General features: G+C 44.7%; 1 protein-coding gene across 3 annotated transcripts in view; it reads right to left on the bottom strand.

The window, feature by feature from the left end:
- The window catches only part of Dab1 (DAB adaptor protein 1), a 423,873-nt gene extending 414,316 nt beyond the window's left edge, over positions 1–9,557 (bottom strand). For 2 of the 3 annotated variants that reach the window (XM_008831024.1, XM_008831022.1), the window contains exon 1: positions 9,379–9,557. The gene's annotated coding sequence lies outside the window, so the exon portion shown is untranslated. The remainder of the gene's footprint in view (positions 1–9,378) is intronic. The other variant, XM_008831023.2, reaches the window with a different exon arrangement.
- Between the last annotated feature and the right edge of the window lie 5,926 nt (positions 9,558–15,483).

The following is a 15,483-nucleotide window of genomic DNA, read 5'->3' on the forward strand; positions in this document are numbered from 1 at the left end:
GTGGATAATGAAAATGTGGTTCATATATACGATGGAGTTTTACTCAGCAGTGAAGAAAGATGTAATCATGAAATTTGCAGGTAAATGGATGGATCTAGAAACTGTTATACTAAGTGAAGTAACAGACTCAGAAAAACAAACGATGTATGTTCTCCCTCGTATGTGGCTCCTAGCACCAAATTCTTTTAAATTCCAGGTCCTTTTAATGAGATGATGCTATACAGCAGTCCCTTCTGCATGAAATAACTACCATCATCATGATTTCAGCTGAGCCTGATCGCTAAACATCTCACACTTGGGCTTGTTGATAGTTGTGCTCATTCATTATAGGAGGGCCAAGCAGGGTCGACGTATGTTCTCCCTCATATGTGGGTCCTAGCACTAAATCCTTTTAAATTCCAGGTCCTTTTAATGAGATGATGCTATACAGCAGTCCCTTCTGCATGAAATAACTACCATCATCATGATTTCAGCTGAGCCTGATCGCTAAACATCTCACACTTGGGCTTGTTGATAGTTGTGCTCATTCATTATAGGAGGGCCAAGCAGGGTCATTGGACCCTCACCGGAATACCCAGCCACTCTTCCCAGCCAATGGTATGTAATTTGGCCCTAATCCGGTCTCCTAGATTTGGGGAGGGCTTAAATATACAACCTGGGGAAGGCTAGGAAGAGAAGGCATGACCCAGGCTGGGTAAAAGCTTTCCAGTGTGCATTCCCTCAGGTCATACATACACCTCAGCAACCCGTTATCTCGGTAAGTAAGCTCAGTAAATTAATTGGTTCCCCAGTAAAACTTGAATCAAACATTGGCTTGACACTAGAACCTTAAAAGGGAATAAGCATTGCTTAGTATCTCCAAGAAAAGAATTCTCACAACACATGGAAAATTTATTTGTTAATGCTATTATGTCTCATAATTATTTTTTAAAAAAGGAAACTGAGAATGTAAAAGATGCTAAAGGGATATGGGAATGGAGATATTTTTCAAAATAGAAAAAATGAGAAAGCCTAAGCAAGTGATGAAGGTCTGTGTAGGTGTGTTATGGTATATAAAGGATGAGACAAAAATAATACATAATCTTAAATTTTCTACGGTCATAATTAATCAACTAGTTTAAGGAACAAAATATTTATCTAGTCAAACTTTATCTGAGAATATTTGGGGTTTTATCCAAGCTTTATCTACATATGACATGGTAATTAAAAGTACCAGACTGGTGTAACTAACCTTATTGGATGTTTAGCAGCCATACTTTGAGGTCTATACTAATCTGGTCAGAGGGACTTAAAGGACAGTTTTTGCCCCTTGCCCTCTGTGCTGGATAGCTTTGGTGTCAACTTGACACACCTGGGTTGAGGGAGCCTCAATTGGGGAATTGCCTCTATTGGACTAGACTGTGGCCATGTCTGAGGGGCATCTTCTTGATGAGTGAGGTGGGAGGGCCCAGCCCACTGTGGGTGGCAGGTGGTGTCATTCCTGGGCAGGTGGGTCTGTGTTGCATAAGAAAGCAAGCTGAGCAAGGGCCAGGGGAGCAAGCCAGTAAGCAGCATTCCTCTATGGTCTGTGCTCCAGCTCCTGCCTCCAGGTTCCTGCCCCTGAGTTCCTACCTTGGGCTCCCAGATGAATTGTGACCTGGAATATGTAAGCTAAAGAAACCCTTTCCTCCCCACGTTGGTAGTGATCAGAGAATTTTGTCACAGCAATGAAGAACTAGGACACCTTCCAAGGTCGACTAAGTTCCAGGGGACTATGAAACATCTCTCAAAATGTCCTGTAACTGTGGTGAGTCACCTGTCCTCTTATTCAGGGAGGACATAGAGACCCCACAAGATGAACTTGAACCAGTGTCCAGTCTAGAAAGAAGAGGGTCAATTCAGAGAAAGTACCTCATACATGCTTCCAAGTGAACCCAGACATGGTTGAGCAGGACCTTTGACTTATCTTCACATAGATGGAACTGGTAAAAGAAAGGAGCCAGGGGCTCCTCCCAAGCCCATGTGACACCTGAGGAACAGATCCTCAAACGACCTTAAGTGTAAAAATAAATTGATTTATTTGAGCCAACTGTATGGTCTTAAACAGCCAAAAGGAAAGTATAACCGAATAGTAAAGTCATCAGTATATTTCTTTAAGAGTTCAAGGGCTTACACTTCCCAGACATTAGGCTTAAGTCCATATAAAAAGTTATTTAGGGCCAGGCATGGTCGCACACGCCTTTAATCCCAGCACTCAGGAGGCAGAGGCAGGCTGATCTTGGTGAGTTCAAGGCCAGCCTGGTCTACATAGTAAGTTCCAGGACAGTGGGGGCTACAGGGAGAACCTGTCTCAAAAAGACCCCCCCCAAAAAAGATATTTTACAACCGATAAATATTTACAGCCTTCCAAAAAAAAAAAAATCTTGTTTCCCTACAAACATTTTCCCATCTACCTGGTAAATGACTGAAAGTTACTGCTTGAAATCAGCAGTTTCTGGTGTTAAGGCCTTCAACCTGGGATGTCGTTGGGAGATAGGAACCAGGAGGTGGGGCCTAGTGGAAGCAGTCAGGTTGCTGAGGATGTGTCCCTGGAAACGTTGGGACACTGCTCCTTCTGTGTCCTCTTCTATCTGCTCCTGTCCACCAGGAGATGAGCAGCTCCGTTCAACCACATGAACCTCAGCACAATGCTCTGCCTCATCAGAGACAAAAATAAACAAAAAATATTGACTAAATTCTCTGAAAGCATGACCTAAAATAAACCTGTCTTTCTTTTAAGTACATTATCTCAGGTATTTTGTTATAGCCACCAGCAGCTGCCTAATACATAAGTAACGAGCTTAGAAAACTCTCAATGAGTTAAATGATTTTCTTTTCTTTTCTTTTTGAGATAGGGTCTCCCTGTAGCCCCCAGCTGGCCTGGAACTCACTATGTAGACCAGACTCTTAAAATGCAACTCACAGAGATTCTCCTGCCTCTGTCTCCAGTGTGGACACAGGAGTGATGCCTATGCATACGACCAGAATTTTCTTCCTTGATTGCCAAAAAAAACCCCAAACAAACAAACAACCCTCCCCCTAAATAAACTGTGTTCATGCATTTTCCGTTGGTAATAAAACAGTACTACAGACAGAATAAGTTTCTATGTAAAAAGGTTTATTTTGTCTCATGGTTCTGCAAGTCCAGGTCTTGGGGTTGAATCTAGAGATAGGTGGGTAGCACGAGGCATCGCATAGCATGGGAAAAGGGGTGAGTGCCTCTTCTGATATCTCTTCTTCTTACAAAGCCACCAAGATTCAATCACAGGGCCTCTACTGTGATCTGGATACTAACCAGCTCCCATAGGCACTACCTCTAAATGTTGCATTTGGATTTAAGTTCCCAACCTCTCAAAATCTTACAATAGCAGCAAAGTTTTAACATAGGAAGCCTTGGACGACACTCAAACCACAGCACTCAGATGCAGACTGGTAACCTGTCAGTCTTTGATTTCACTTTGATTTCACTGTGACACTGACAGGATTAAAAACAACCAAATATGAATGCTCACTGAGACAAAGATGGACAGGGAAGCCAGGAGAGGCAGAGAGGAAGGAAAAGACTACAGTGATGGATGGTAAGCCAAGGATCACCACCCAGTTGGACACCAAAAAACTGAGCAAAGAGATTGAGGGAAGAGAATGAAGCCTGGAGTCCATACCAGGGGGAGAGTGTGGCAAGTCTCTCTGTAAGAGGGCAGCACTGCTGGCCTGGGTTAACCTCTACCAGGGACAGCTGTCTGAGGGTACCCAACGCTCATGCTTACTCCCTAGCCTAAGCAGTCCTCCTTCACCAACACAAAACTTTATCATTTTAGCTGTAAGCTCTTCTATTCAGCAGAATTGTATTTCTGTTTTCTTTGCTCTTTATGAGAATCCCCCACTGGCATTGTAGATTGGTTGTACGTCAGGTTCAAATAAAATAAAATAATAATAATAAAAGCAAGCTGGCAATTTCTTTCCAATAGAATATGCTGCATATTTCATGAAATAGAAGCCAGAGGAGTTTTATGATTCCTGAACCAAAACCTTCCCATATCCAGGGACTAAATGGGAGAACAAGACAAAACAGCACTGAACATTCGCTCTCCAACCTCGGGAAATGTTCAGGTGATTAACTGGCATAATGGGTTGCTCTGCTTTGCTTTGTGTTTTCGTTGAGTTCTATCCTGACGTGTAGTTCATGGATGGAGCACAGTGCTAGCACTCAGGGATGTAAACACGTGTTTCCTACTCACACCTGCTTCTCAGGACAGAATGTCTGGCTGGCTCCTGCTCTTAGCCTGACAGCATCTTCCGTGCCTAGCTTTATTTATATTGTCAAGCCACTTCTCTATTGGGGACAGAAGGCAATCTGGCCTGGTAGGAACACTAGATGAAGAGTCCACAGACTCTGGGCTACAGAAGCGACTCTCACTGCAAAACAGCGCATTTCCTTGAGCCTGATGTTTCCCCAAAATCTGTGAATTGGGCAAACTGACTAATTTCAGCTGAGAATTTAATCAATCATTTTATTTTTCTCGAAATAAATATAGATGAGGACAATGGCATGAATATTTCAGCACGTTCACCTCCCCAACTGATTTTCACACCACAGAAATGTTTAAAGCCACATTTCCAGTAAAACAGAGCGAAAGCAAATGTTCACCTGAAATTCTGACACAAATTTCTCTCTAACCTCTAGTTAGAAAAACTAACACAGAAAGAAAGAGAATGTTTTTATTACCAAGAGGAAGGCTTTTAACCCCATTTGAAGGACAATATTAACAGTTCAGGAATACTAAATATGTCATGCTGACTATTGTTCTGAGCACTTGGTGCTGATTCTTCACAACAGTCTTAATGAGAAAGATACTAGTATTTTATTAAAAGCAAAAATAAAGCACAGAGGGGCTGGAGAGATGGCTCAGCAATTAAGAACACTGCCTGTTTTTGCAGAAGACCCAGGTTTGATTCCCAACATTTACATGATGGCTAACAACCATTTGTAATTCCAGTTCCAGGGCAAACTGATGCCCTCTTCTGACCTTCATGAGCATTGCACACCATGGGTGTACTTACAAACGTGCAGGCAATACACTCATACACAAAAAGTTTTAAAAAGTAAAATAAAATAAAATATTTTTAAAAATAAAGCAGAGAGATGAGATAAGTTGGCCTGGGCCACATGGCTTGCAGAGCTGGGGAACTGAAGTCTGTGGTGAGAGGATTCAGTTCCCAGGGCAGAGCTCTTACCACCTATGACCCCACCTCTTAGTCTGAGCATTTGTTTACCACAGCAGTCACAGACCATAGCAATAACAATGCTTCTGCACTACTAATTAATTGCCTAATCAATTACTTGCTGATTAATGACCTAATTAATATTTCCACAGAGTAGTGACCCAATACCACCCAGCACCTGCTAGAAGCTCTCTCAACGTCACAAGTGTTCAATGCCACCATCAGCCCAATACTTCACTGAAAATGAGGCAATGCCCATGTACAGTAATACCATATAAAATGGGGGAAATCTGAAGCTTGGTTTTATAGAAAGTCTTACTGTTTCTTTATGACCCCATTAAAGTTTACAACCACCCTGGAAGTAGCTGGCTTCACTCTCCTCCCATCCCCACAGATAGCAGCACTATCTGTGTTTAGGGTAGACTATGGAACTAGAGTGGGTGGGTTTACATAGTGGGTAGGTTTACATTGTTTCCATCCCCTATTTGCTAAGTAATCTCAGGTCAGATCTTCCTGTGCCCAGGAAGACCCAAAGAAGAATGAGATAGCAAGGCTCTATCTACTTTCCAGGGTAGATTTTTAAAGATGTATTTACTGTGTGTGTGTGTGTGTGTGTGTGTGTGTGTGCCTAAGGGTATGTATATGCACCACATGCATGTAGGAGCCTGCAGTGTTCAGTCAGAAGAGGGCATTGGATCTCCTGAAACTGGAGTTACAGGTGATTGTGAGCCACCATGTGGGTGCTGGGAACCAAATCCAGGTCTTCTGCAAGAGCAGTAAGCATTTTTGATGGCCTAGCCATATCCCGAGTCCCTCCTGGGTATTTTAAAGAGGAAGTAGGGTAATGTGTGCAAGTGCTTAGAGGGGTATGTGGCCTTTACTAAAGACTTATTTTTGTTAATATGAGGGATGATTTACCAAACACCACAAAGACAGAAAGTAATTGGATTTAATCTGTCAATTTCAAAAGGCCTCCCTTTCTTTACCCAATTTCTATGCTATTACGAAAATTCACCATTCACTTGAAGTCCTACTACGTGTCAAAGTACTCAATGCAAGTATCTTCCTATTAAAATTGCTCAGAGACCCACAAGGTAGGTTTCTGTTTTGCAGATGATAAGATCTAAGTTGTGAGTAGTTACCTGATTTATACTTGCTTAAGCAGTGAACATCCTTTGTCAGGATTAACTAGTGAATGAAGTGAGATTTAGTGAGTCCTAAATAACATTTAAGTTTCTGACAACACCCTTTAATGTGTGCTATTTTTTAAAGTGCCGTCTAAAAGACATAAACTATGATTCCCTTGCTTTGTTGGCTTTATTAGTTTGAGAAGAAGGATTAAATCCCAGTAAAAAAAAAAAAAAAAAATGTTTGACTTGAGTGAATTATCAAAATGAAATGCTGCCTCAAATGAATTCTTCATCTGCCTGCAGGGTGGCTCCAAGCCTCAGGAATCCACCAAATGCAATTTGTAGATGGGTACATGATCATGTACCAAGGCAAACACCCACCCGTTTAAGAAAAATGACTTTGGAGGGCAAAGGAGACTGAAGCAACAGCTTCCTCTGTGGCTCTGGGAGGAGAAAATGAACAATAAGTGATGATGGAATCTCTCCCCTGCAGCCTCACACAATGGTTTTTCTTGCAAATGAGACATACTGTGAAACAGCTTGTGAGATGAGCTTCATCAACAATAAGTAATTTTTATTCAGATTTTATTGTTGAATACAATGAACATGATTAAATGTTTCAGATAAGCCTATTCAGACCTTAACCAAACTACCAAAAAATAATAATAACCCCACCCATCCTACTAAAAAATCATCTTCTAAATCTGCTTTCACTAAGGGATTTAATTGTAAAGTTCATGAGTAAAGCATCCCCACTTGAGAGCCATGTGGTTCCCAGGAAGATAGTAGCAACACGTTAGCACTTCCAGCCCTGGCCTCCTCTCTCATCGCTGCAGATCCTGCTGGCGTTGCCAAATAGTTACAATGTCAGTCCTTTCAAATCACTACATTTTGAACTTCCTAAACCTTTACGCGGGCCTCTGTGTATGGAAAAGAACAATAGCACTTCAAAAGCCGCTTCTGAGAGTTCTCCAATACTCCATTTGAATGCTAGGGTTTCAATCAAGGACAGCGGCAGACAATTTGATTGCTTAGAAGTTGACTTTTATATAGCTTTGATTAGGTCGCCCTTCTCAATGGGAAATCAAGAAAATCTTTGATCCCTTTCAGTTTCCAGAAGTCACCAAGCCTTGTCAGGATAGGGAGGGAGAGATATGGAGAGGGGAGTGTCTGTGCTCCATCTAACCTCTTTCCCCATTTCTTCTTTTTTTGCCTGGGCAACTCAGGGTTCCATCCAGAATTGCTCCTCTTGGAGATAATAAAAAACAATGGGTACTAATTCAAGGGGTGGGGATGGTTTATAATTTTATGGATTTCCCGAAGACCCATAATTGGCACATAAATGTACAAACGTGAACCGGATAATTAGGGGGTTTCTGAACGTAAGCCACCTTTAATTTACGTGATTACTTGAAAACATGGGAAGTGTTGGACGTGTCAGCGGAACCCCCACAAGGCCTTTATTCAAAACCATCAACATTGTGAAAGTGCGTCTAATGGGCTAGTTAGGGGAGGAGAGCCGGAGGAAAGCGATGGCGATGTCGAGGATGCTCTATCCACCCAAGGCTGGCGGGGGAGGCCTTGCCCTGGCAACCACCTCCGGGTGGGTGGGGGTGGGGGCAGAGAACGGCGCTCTGGCTTCCGTAAGCGCTCCACTCCGGTCTCTGTCTCTCTTTTTCTCTCTCTCTCTCACCGAGCTAAACACAGCCGTGCGCCGACTGCAAACGCACACGCATGCACCGACCCACGCGGGCACGCACCCAGCCTTAGAGACAAACATCAGAGCGCGCAGATGCCCGCGCAGTGGCGCTCTCCACTTCGCCCGCCGACACCCAGCGCCAGGCGGTTGCCCAGCGCGCCCGGCTCCCCACCCCCATCCCATTCCTTCACTCTCCCAGCCCAGGCGGAAGTACCCGGCAGACCCCCAACAATGAAGACTTGTGTGATGCAGTTGGGGGCTGGGGATAGTTTACAACGAGCGAAACAGTGTGGAGGGTCTGCGAGAAGGCCACGCAGCAGTCCAGTGTCACCGGTTCGCCACGTAGTCCCCACCCAGTCCACCAGGATCACCGGCAAAGATTAAATAAATAAATGAATACATAAACAAATAGGAAAATAAAGAAAAATAGAAAAAAGAGCCTTAAAAAGTGCAGTAAAGACGCACCCTCCCACCAGGGGTCACAATCATACTCCGTGGGACACAACCAGCGAAGGCAGCGTGCCGCCAGGCTTGGAAATGGACTTTGTAGACTAGCCCAGCGCCTTCCCCCGGCCCCACGCACAACCTCTCCCCACGCCACACTGGGCTCCCTGGCTCCGGTTGTTTCGGCGGCCGACACCCCGTCTTATGGCTCCTTTTACGAGACTAACGAAGGGGAATCAAAGTTTCCCCGGCAAGAAAAATCCCAAGCTTGCGCGATTTACAGAGCGTGGAGTGGGAAAGGCCGGGCTGCCAGAGGGGTGGCGGGTGGCCGAGGGCTTGGGGACCGAACGGAAGAGCGAGGGGCCGGGTACGCGGGACGAAGGACCCCAGTCGAGGTGGAACCGCAGCGCTGCCAGGACGCAGAGAAGTGAGGAATAGGGCTCTTGGAGGGGAGAAGACGTCTGGTCTGCGGGTGCCACTAGGGAGGCATACACGGGATGGCGGGAGCCGGGACCCCGGGACGGAGAAGGATGCAGGGGGGCCGGCGGAGGGACAGGTGAGGGTCTTGGGTGGACAAGTCTGGAGAGGATCGCGCGTGTTCACAAGTAGGCGGCCGGGGAGGGAGAAGCCCGAATCGCCTCTCTCCTCCCAAGCAAGTGGTGTCAGAAGACAGGAAACTGATGCAGTCGCCTGCCCGAGGCTCCTCCAGCCAAACTCCGGAGAGATGCGCCCGAAGAGCGGTCCTCCATTCCCGGGCTCGCGAATTCCAGCGGAGCCACCCGGGCTCGCCGGAGCTGGGTCCCCGCGGGCCACCGGCGCGCGCTCAACTGGGGGCCGCCGCGTGCCCCCCGCCGCGCCTCTCACCTCGGCTCCCCGGAGCATCCTCCTCCGCTGCCGCAGCAGCCCTGGACGCGGCTCCCCATGCCCGGCGGGCGGCTGCACTCAGACGAGCTCTCCGGCCCGGGGAAGCCCGGCCATGCGCCGAGCTGGGTCCATCCTCCCCGGGAAGCCACAGGCGCGCGTCAGAGCAGGGGGAGGAGACCCGGCCCGTGCGGTGCGCAGACCCGCCTCCTCCCGCCGCCCCACCCGCAGCGCCGCTCACCTGCCGCCCCCGCTGCCTGCGGCGCTCCTCGGTCGGCCTCACAGCTCCCGCTGCCGCCGGGGCGCTCTCTGCACCGCCCGAGCGCGCTCCGACAGCTGAGCAGAGTCGCGGTGGCGGCAGCGGCGGCGAGGAGGAGGAAGAGCAGCGAGCGAGCGAACGGGGGCGCCGCGGCTTGCTGTCGCGCCTTTGGAGCCCGAGCGCTCGCTCTCCATCCCGGGAGCGGAGCCGGGAGCCCAGGGACAGCCGGGGTGCCCGCCCTGCGGCTCGGCGAGTGGGAGCCGCGGAGAGCAGCGGGTCGCAAGGTGGCCTCCAGCAGCCCCCGCGGTCCTCCTTCGTTTTTCTTTAAGGTCTGCTTTTATCCAAGCCTCTCGAACCACATATACCCAAAGTAGAATGGGCGAAGACCAGAGCTTGTTGCCCCCGCGCCCCTTGGCAGGAGGGGGCGCTCTCTATCAGTGGCCAAGGCCAGCTTCATCTTGGCCCTGCTTTTATTTAAGTTTCCCTGGTAAGGCTGAATACCAGTACCTGGAAGGTTTGCACCTGTCGTGATTTCATCACTCCTTGGCAGCGATCTGTATGTTTTTGAGAGTATGTAGGCCCCAGTTTAACCTGGTTTTCCTACTCCATTCTTAGAATGTAATCAGAACCTGCACTGTGCAAAAGGCTCCTGGAACTTCAGGCCCTACCTTACAAAGATCTCAGAAACGCCAAAGGGGGCGGTGGGGGGGGGGGCTGAAATTCTTCCACGTTGAGATTGGTTCAACTTCCATGAGCGCCCCCGTGGTATATTGAGTCCCCAGTACTAGATGGAAGTGGGTAAGGAGGAAATCATATGCTGCCCCTTAGAGCTTGGTGCGTAAGGAGCAAAGGAGGAGACCGCACTACTTCCTTTAAAAGTTTACTCATTCTTTTAAGGGCCACACTTCTGCCCTCCAGCTGTGTGATAATAAAGCTAATGTGGTGGGCTTGTTTTGGGGGGTTATTTATTTTTTTCCTGGTAGTTTCTGTTACTCACCCATGAAAATTTAATGAAGCATTTAGGGTTATTACCTCCAAAGTCAATGGGCTAAAAATATTTAGCCTAATGCACTCCTTGTGGAGCCAGTAGGTTTGTGGCTGGTGTACGAAGAAAGTCATCTGGAGACCCTCCCTTCTTCCACAAAATTCACGAGCCATTACACTTATTCTGTAATAACAGCTTCTGTACAAATGGAGGCCCTGCAAGCCTGGCTGTCAGGAGCCTCCTGAAAACATAGCAATTTACATAGAGACAAGAAAAATGTGTGAGGTCATTGGCAGGAAGCAATCTTGGGGGAAAAGTTGATCAGAAGAAACTTCCCACAAGGTGAGAGGGAGGTTCTGAGATTTCTGTCCACCTCCACGGCGGCTGCCAATCCAAAGGTGGGGAAATCCCACTGAGTCTACTCAAATTTTACAAAGTTCTGAAGGGTGAGACAAGTTGCCGCCAGGTTCTGTTCTACACCCTGTGAGATGTTCAGACTAGTGGGCAAACAGTTGTGACCAAAAAAATCACATTTCTTCTCTACAAAGACAGACACTGGAGTCTGAATGCAACAGAGAGAAATCAGGCAAGTCATGGCAAAAATTGGGGGAAGAGATTAGAGACAACCTAGTCACTTCTGCAGGCTGGCAAATGTCCAACCTCAGGTGATCCAGCGTAAGCCCCAGTGTTCATAAGTTCTGCCAAAAAGAAACTAAATTCTAAAGTTCTCCATGCTTTAAGGACAGCTTTGAAACTTCCACACCATTTACATGTATTTGAGAAGCGAACACCTGAGGTGTGGTATTCACCTGCCTCCGGCTGTGTTTTCAGTTGTCATTGTGGCTACAGATACAAAAGGGAATCAGGACACTGAGCTGACCAAGTTATACAACATAAAAGGATGTAAAACTGTCACTATTCAGTGTTGGACAAAGTCCACCATGGTTTGAAACTGGTGGGCAAATTCCTGTGAAATCCAACAGGGGCAGCAAGCCACAGCTGTTCTAATTGGAGGACAGAAAAAAGAACAATGCGCAGACTCACTGTGTACAAGCTGTCCACCACAGATCTAAGGGCCTTCAGGGTGAAACTGAACCAAGTCTTAAAGGACTATTTTGTTGCCTCACTAAACATCAACAAATACCTCATCTAAGAGTTTTGCTGTGGTTCTTTAAAACTACCATTGCAATTTGTACTGAGTGTGGCATAAAGAAAATAGCAATAAAAGTTCTTTCATAGTCTACTCTGAGAAATGGCAGAGTAATAATAGCAAAGCTGTTTATATTATTCACTGTGTTACAGTTCAGAGTGTGTCTAATATAACCAACCCTTGTAACCTTTACAACATGGACTTTGAAACCAGTGGGTCTTCTTCACTTCTGACGGGTCACTTCTCTGTAGTTCCATGTTCTCAGCCCTCCAGCTGCAAGGGAGAATACCCCCTTGTGCGATTCCCATGAGCTTTAAATGAGACAGTAGTCTGACCATGGCTGACTCCAAAGAGGTAGATATTGGTTCTCTTCCCAGGATAATCCTCAAACTTCATTTTAACTCAGGACATCAATGGGGCCATTCTGTACATCAAGCTCTGTGTTAAGAGCTCAGTCAAGTGGATGGAGACTGGATGGGCATGAGTAACACAGATGGGCGAAAAGGGGAGAGTCTGAACTTCATACAAACCTTCCTTCTGCTCACGATTGTCAAGCACGCACAGGGGCAGGTGATGTAGTGCTGTTCGAATCCAGCCGTGACTGGAAGCAAAACCAGTGGTCACATATCATAAGTCCTATGAGTGATAACCACTCCCTCAAAGAAAGTGCAGAGTGTCACATTCAGTGAATTGTATACTATTTAAATTCTGTTTGTTCTTACAATTTTCCAAAGATATGTCTCATTGGCTGGAGTATAATGGCTTCAAAGTATGGAGATTCTCCTTTTCTTATGGCTTTACTGAGGGATAGTTGGTAAATCAACAGTATATATATTCAAGGTGTACAGTGTGATATTTTCACACACACGTGTGTATATATAAATATACTATATACTGTGAAATGATTGCCACACCCAAACTAGTTCACATATTCATCGCCTCACATAGTCATTGTGTGCCTGTGTGATGAGAACACTTCAGATCTACTCCCTAGCAAATTCCAAGTGTATAATACATTATTATTAAACAAACTCAACATGTGGCACCTCTAGAATTTACTCATCTCATAACTAAAGATTCAGATTCTTTGACATCAATCCTCCCATTTTCCTGACCCTATAACTCCTGGATACCACCATTCTACTTTCTGATTTTACGACCTTAACCTTATTTAGACTCCACACATTTGTGAGATTATGCTATGTCTGTCTTATTTCATGTAGTATAATGTAGTTGAGTCTTGTCCATGTCACAAATGGCAGGGTTTCCTTCTTTATAAAATGTATTTTTAGTTTTATTTTATGTGTACAAGTGTTTTGTCTGCATATATATATATATATATATATATATACACACACACACACACATACATGTGTATATGTACCACGTGCATGCAAAGCCTGCAGAGGAAAGAAGGGGGCATTGGATCCTGAAAGTGGAGTTACTGACTGTTGTTAGCTGTCATGTGGGTGCTGGGAACTGAACCTTGGTCCTTTACAAGAGCAGCAAGTAACCACTGAACCATCTCCGCAGCCCCAATTTCTTTCTTTTTAAAGGCTTCATAATATTCCATTGTAGAAACTAACCAAGTACACACACACACACACACACACACACACACACACACACATTCTTTAACTGTATCTCTGTCAACACAGTATATTGATTGTATTGTGAAAAATGCTATAATGAACAAGGAAGTTCATTATGTCTTCTCTTTTAAAAATATTATTTTTATTTTATGTGTATATTACTTGCATGCAAGTGAGTGCACCCGTGTTGTGCAATGCCTCAGAGGTCAGAGGAGGGCTTCCGATTCCCCTGGAACTGGAGTTAAGGACAGTTTGCAACCACCATGTGGGTGCTGGGAATCGAACCCAGGTCCTCTGCAAGAGCAGTTAGTGCTCTTAACCATTGAGCCATCTCTCCAGCCCCATAAAGTTCAGATGTTAGGAATCAAACCTGAGTTCTTTGGAAGGGGAGACTATGCCCTTAACCATTAAGCCAGCCACTCCTCCATATGTCTTCTTGACATTAGCAGTCCATTTTCTGGAGATAAATACATGGAAATGAGATTGGTAGTCCATACAGTAATTCAAAACACTGTTTTCAAGAGCTCCATACCATTTTCTAAAATAGGTTTATCAACTTACAATCCCAAGGGCAGTACACAGAGAGGGGTTCCCTCTTTTCTACATCCTTACCAATAATTGTTGTAATTTGACTTTTTGATATTAATCAATCTGACAGATCGTCTTGTGTATTTAATTGCAGTTCTTGGAAGTTTTCATACACCCATTGGCCATTAATGTGTTTCCTTGGGGTGAGAGGTGGGGACTATTCAGGTCCTTTGCCATTTTGTGACCAACCTGACTCCTCTTTGCAACAAGTTGCATGAGTTCCTTGTATATCCTGGGCACTGAGCCCTTGTCAGATGGTTCCCACTCCAAGGGCTCTCTTTCCATTCTATTAACCTTTTCTTGACTCTGCGAAGCTTCCTGGAGTTTTGGTCTGAGTTTTTAATGGGTCAAGTCTCATATTCAAGTTTTAAATATATATCGGGTTTTTATATGGCAAAAGAGAAGAGGGTGGTGTCATTCTTCTGTCAAAGCATATTCAGTCATCCTAATGCCAGTGATTGTAGACATTTCCTTTGCCCTGTGTGTACTTGGTGTCTTTGTCAAAGATTAGTAGGAAGGATATGCATTTGTTTATAGGCCAGTTGTTTTTTTTCTGTTGGTCTAAATTATCAGTTTTGATGAAGGTACCATACTGTTTTGATTGCCATATCTCTATAATGTGTTTTGAAATCAGTAGCATGATTGGTTCAGGTTGGCATTAAGAGTGTTCTTAGCTAGTCAAGTTCTCTTATGACTTCATATGACTTTTGAGATTTTTAAGCAAAAAAATTCCATGAAAACTATCTTTAGAATTTTAAAAGGAATTGCACTGAATCTGTAAGTTGCTTTGGATAAAATACACACAATAATATTAATTTTCCACTCAGGATGAGTTTCCATTTGGGTCTTCTTTAATTTCTCTTATCACTGTCTTATGATTTTCAGAGTAGAGATTATTCATGCTTGGTTAAACTTGTTCTTGACTGTTTTCTTCTTTTTTATGCTATTGTAAATTGAATCATTTGCTTCACTTTGGAATAGTTTCCATTTATTAATTGGTCAGTAGCAATTATATATGTTTCTATACATATAAAGTTCTCATATTAATATAATTTAAATCATGTTTAGCATAAACACTTCTATCAAGCTTATTAGAGGCATCATGTACACAAAAGATACTGGTATAGAATGGATCAAATTTCAGAGGTTAATACAGAAGCTGTATTAAGCCTTTTAGTATTCTTTTTATATAAGTTCATGTCACACTCAAATTCTGTATTCTGAAAAGAAAAGATCTACTCCTTTGTTTAAAAAACAAAAGAAAGGGGCTGGAGAGATGGCTCAGCAGTTAAGAACACTGACTGCTCTTGCAGAGGACCCCAGTTCGATTCCCAGCACCCACATTGCAGCTAACAACTGTCTGTAACTCCAGTTCCAGGGGGTCCAACCCCCTCTTCTGGTCTCCGTGGGTATTGCAGGCACATGGTAAACTTACATACATGGAAGCAAAACATTCATATGAATAAAATAACATGCAAGCAAAACACTTATACACATAAAATGCAAATAAATAAGCATTTTTTAAAAAGAAACC

The sequence above is a fragment of the Nannospalax galili genome, unplaced genomic scaffold (assembly GCF_000622305.1).
Source record: "Nannospalax galili isolate Female #2095 unplaced genomic scaffold, S.galili_v1.0 scaffold553, whole genome shotgun sequence".
Taxonomy (NCBI): Eukaryota; Metazoa; Chordata; class Mammalia; order Rodentia; family Spalacidae; genus Nannospalax; species Nannospalax galili.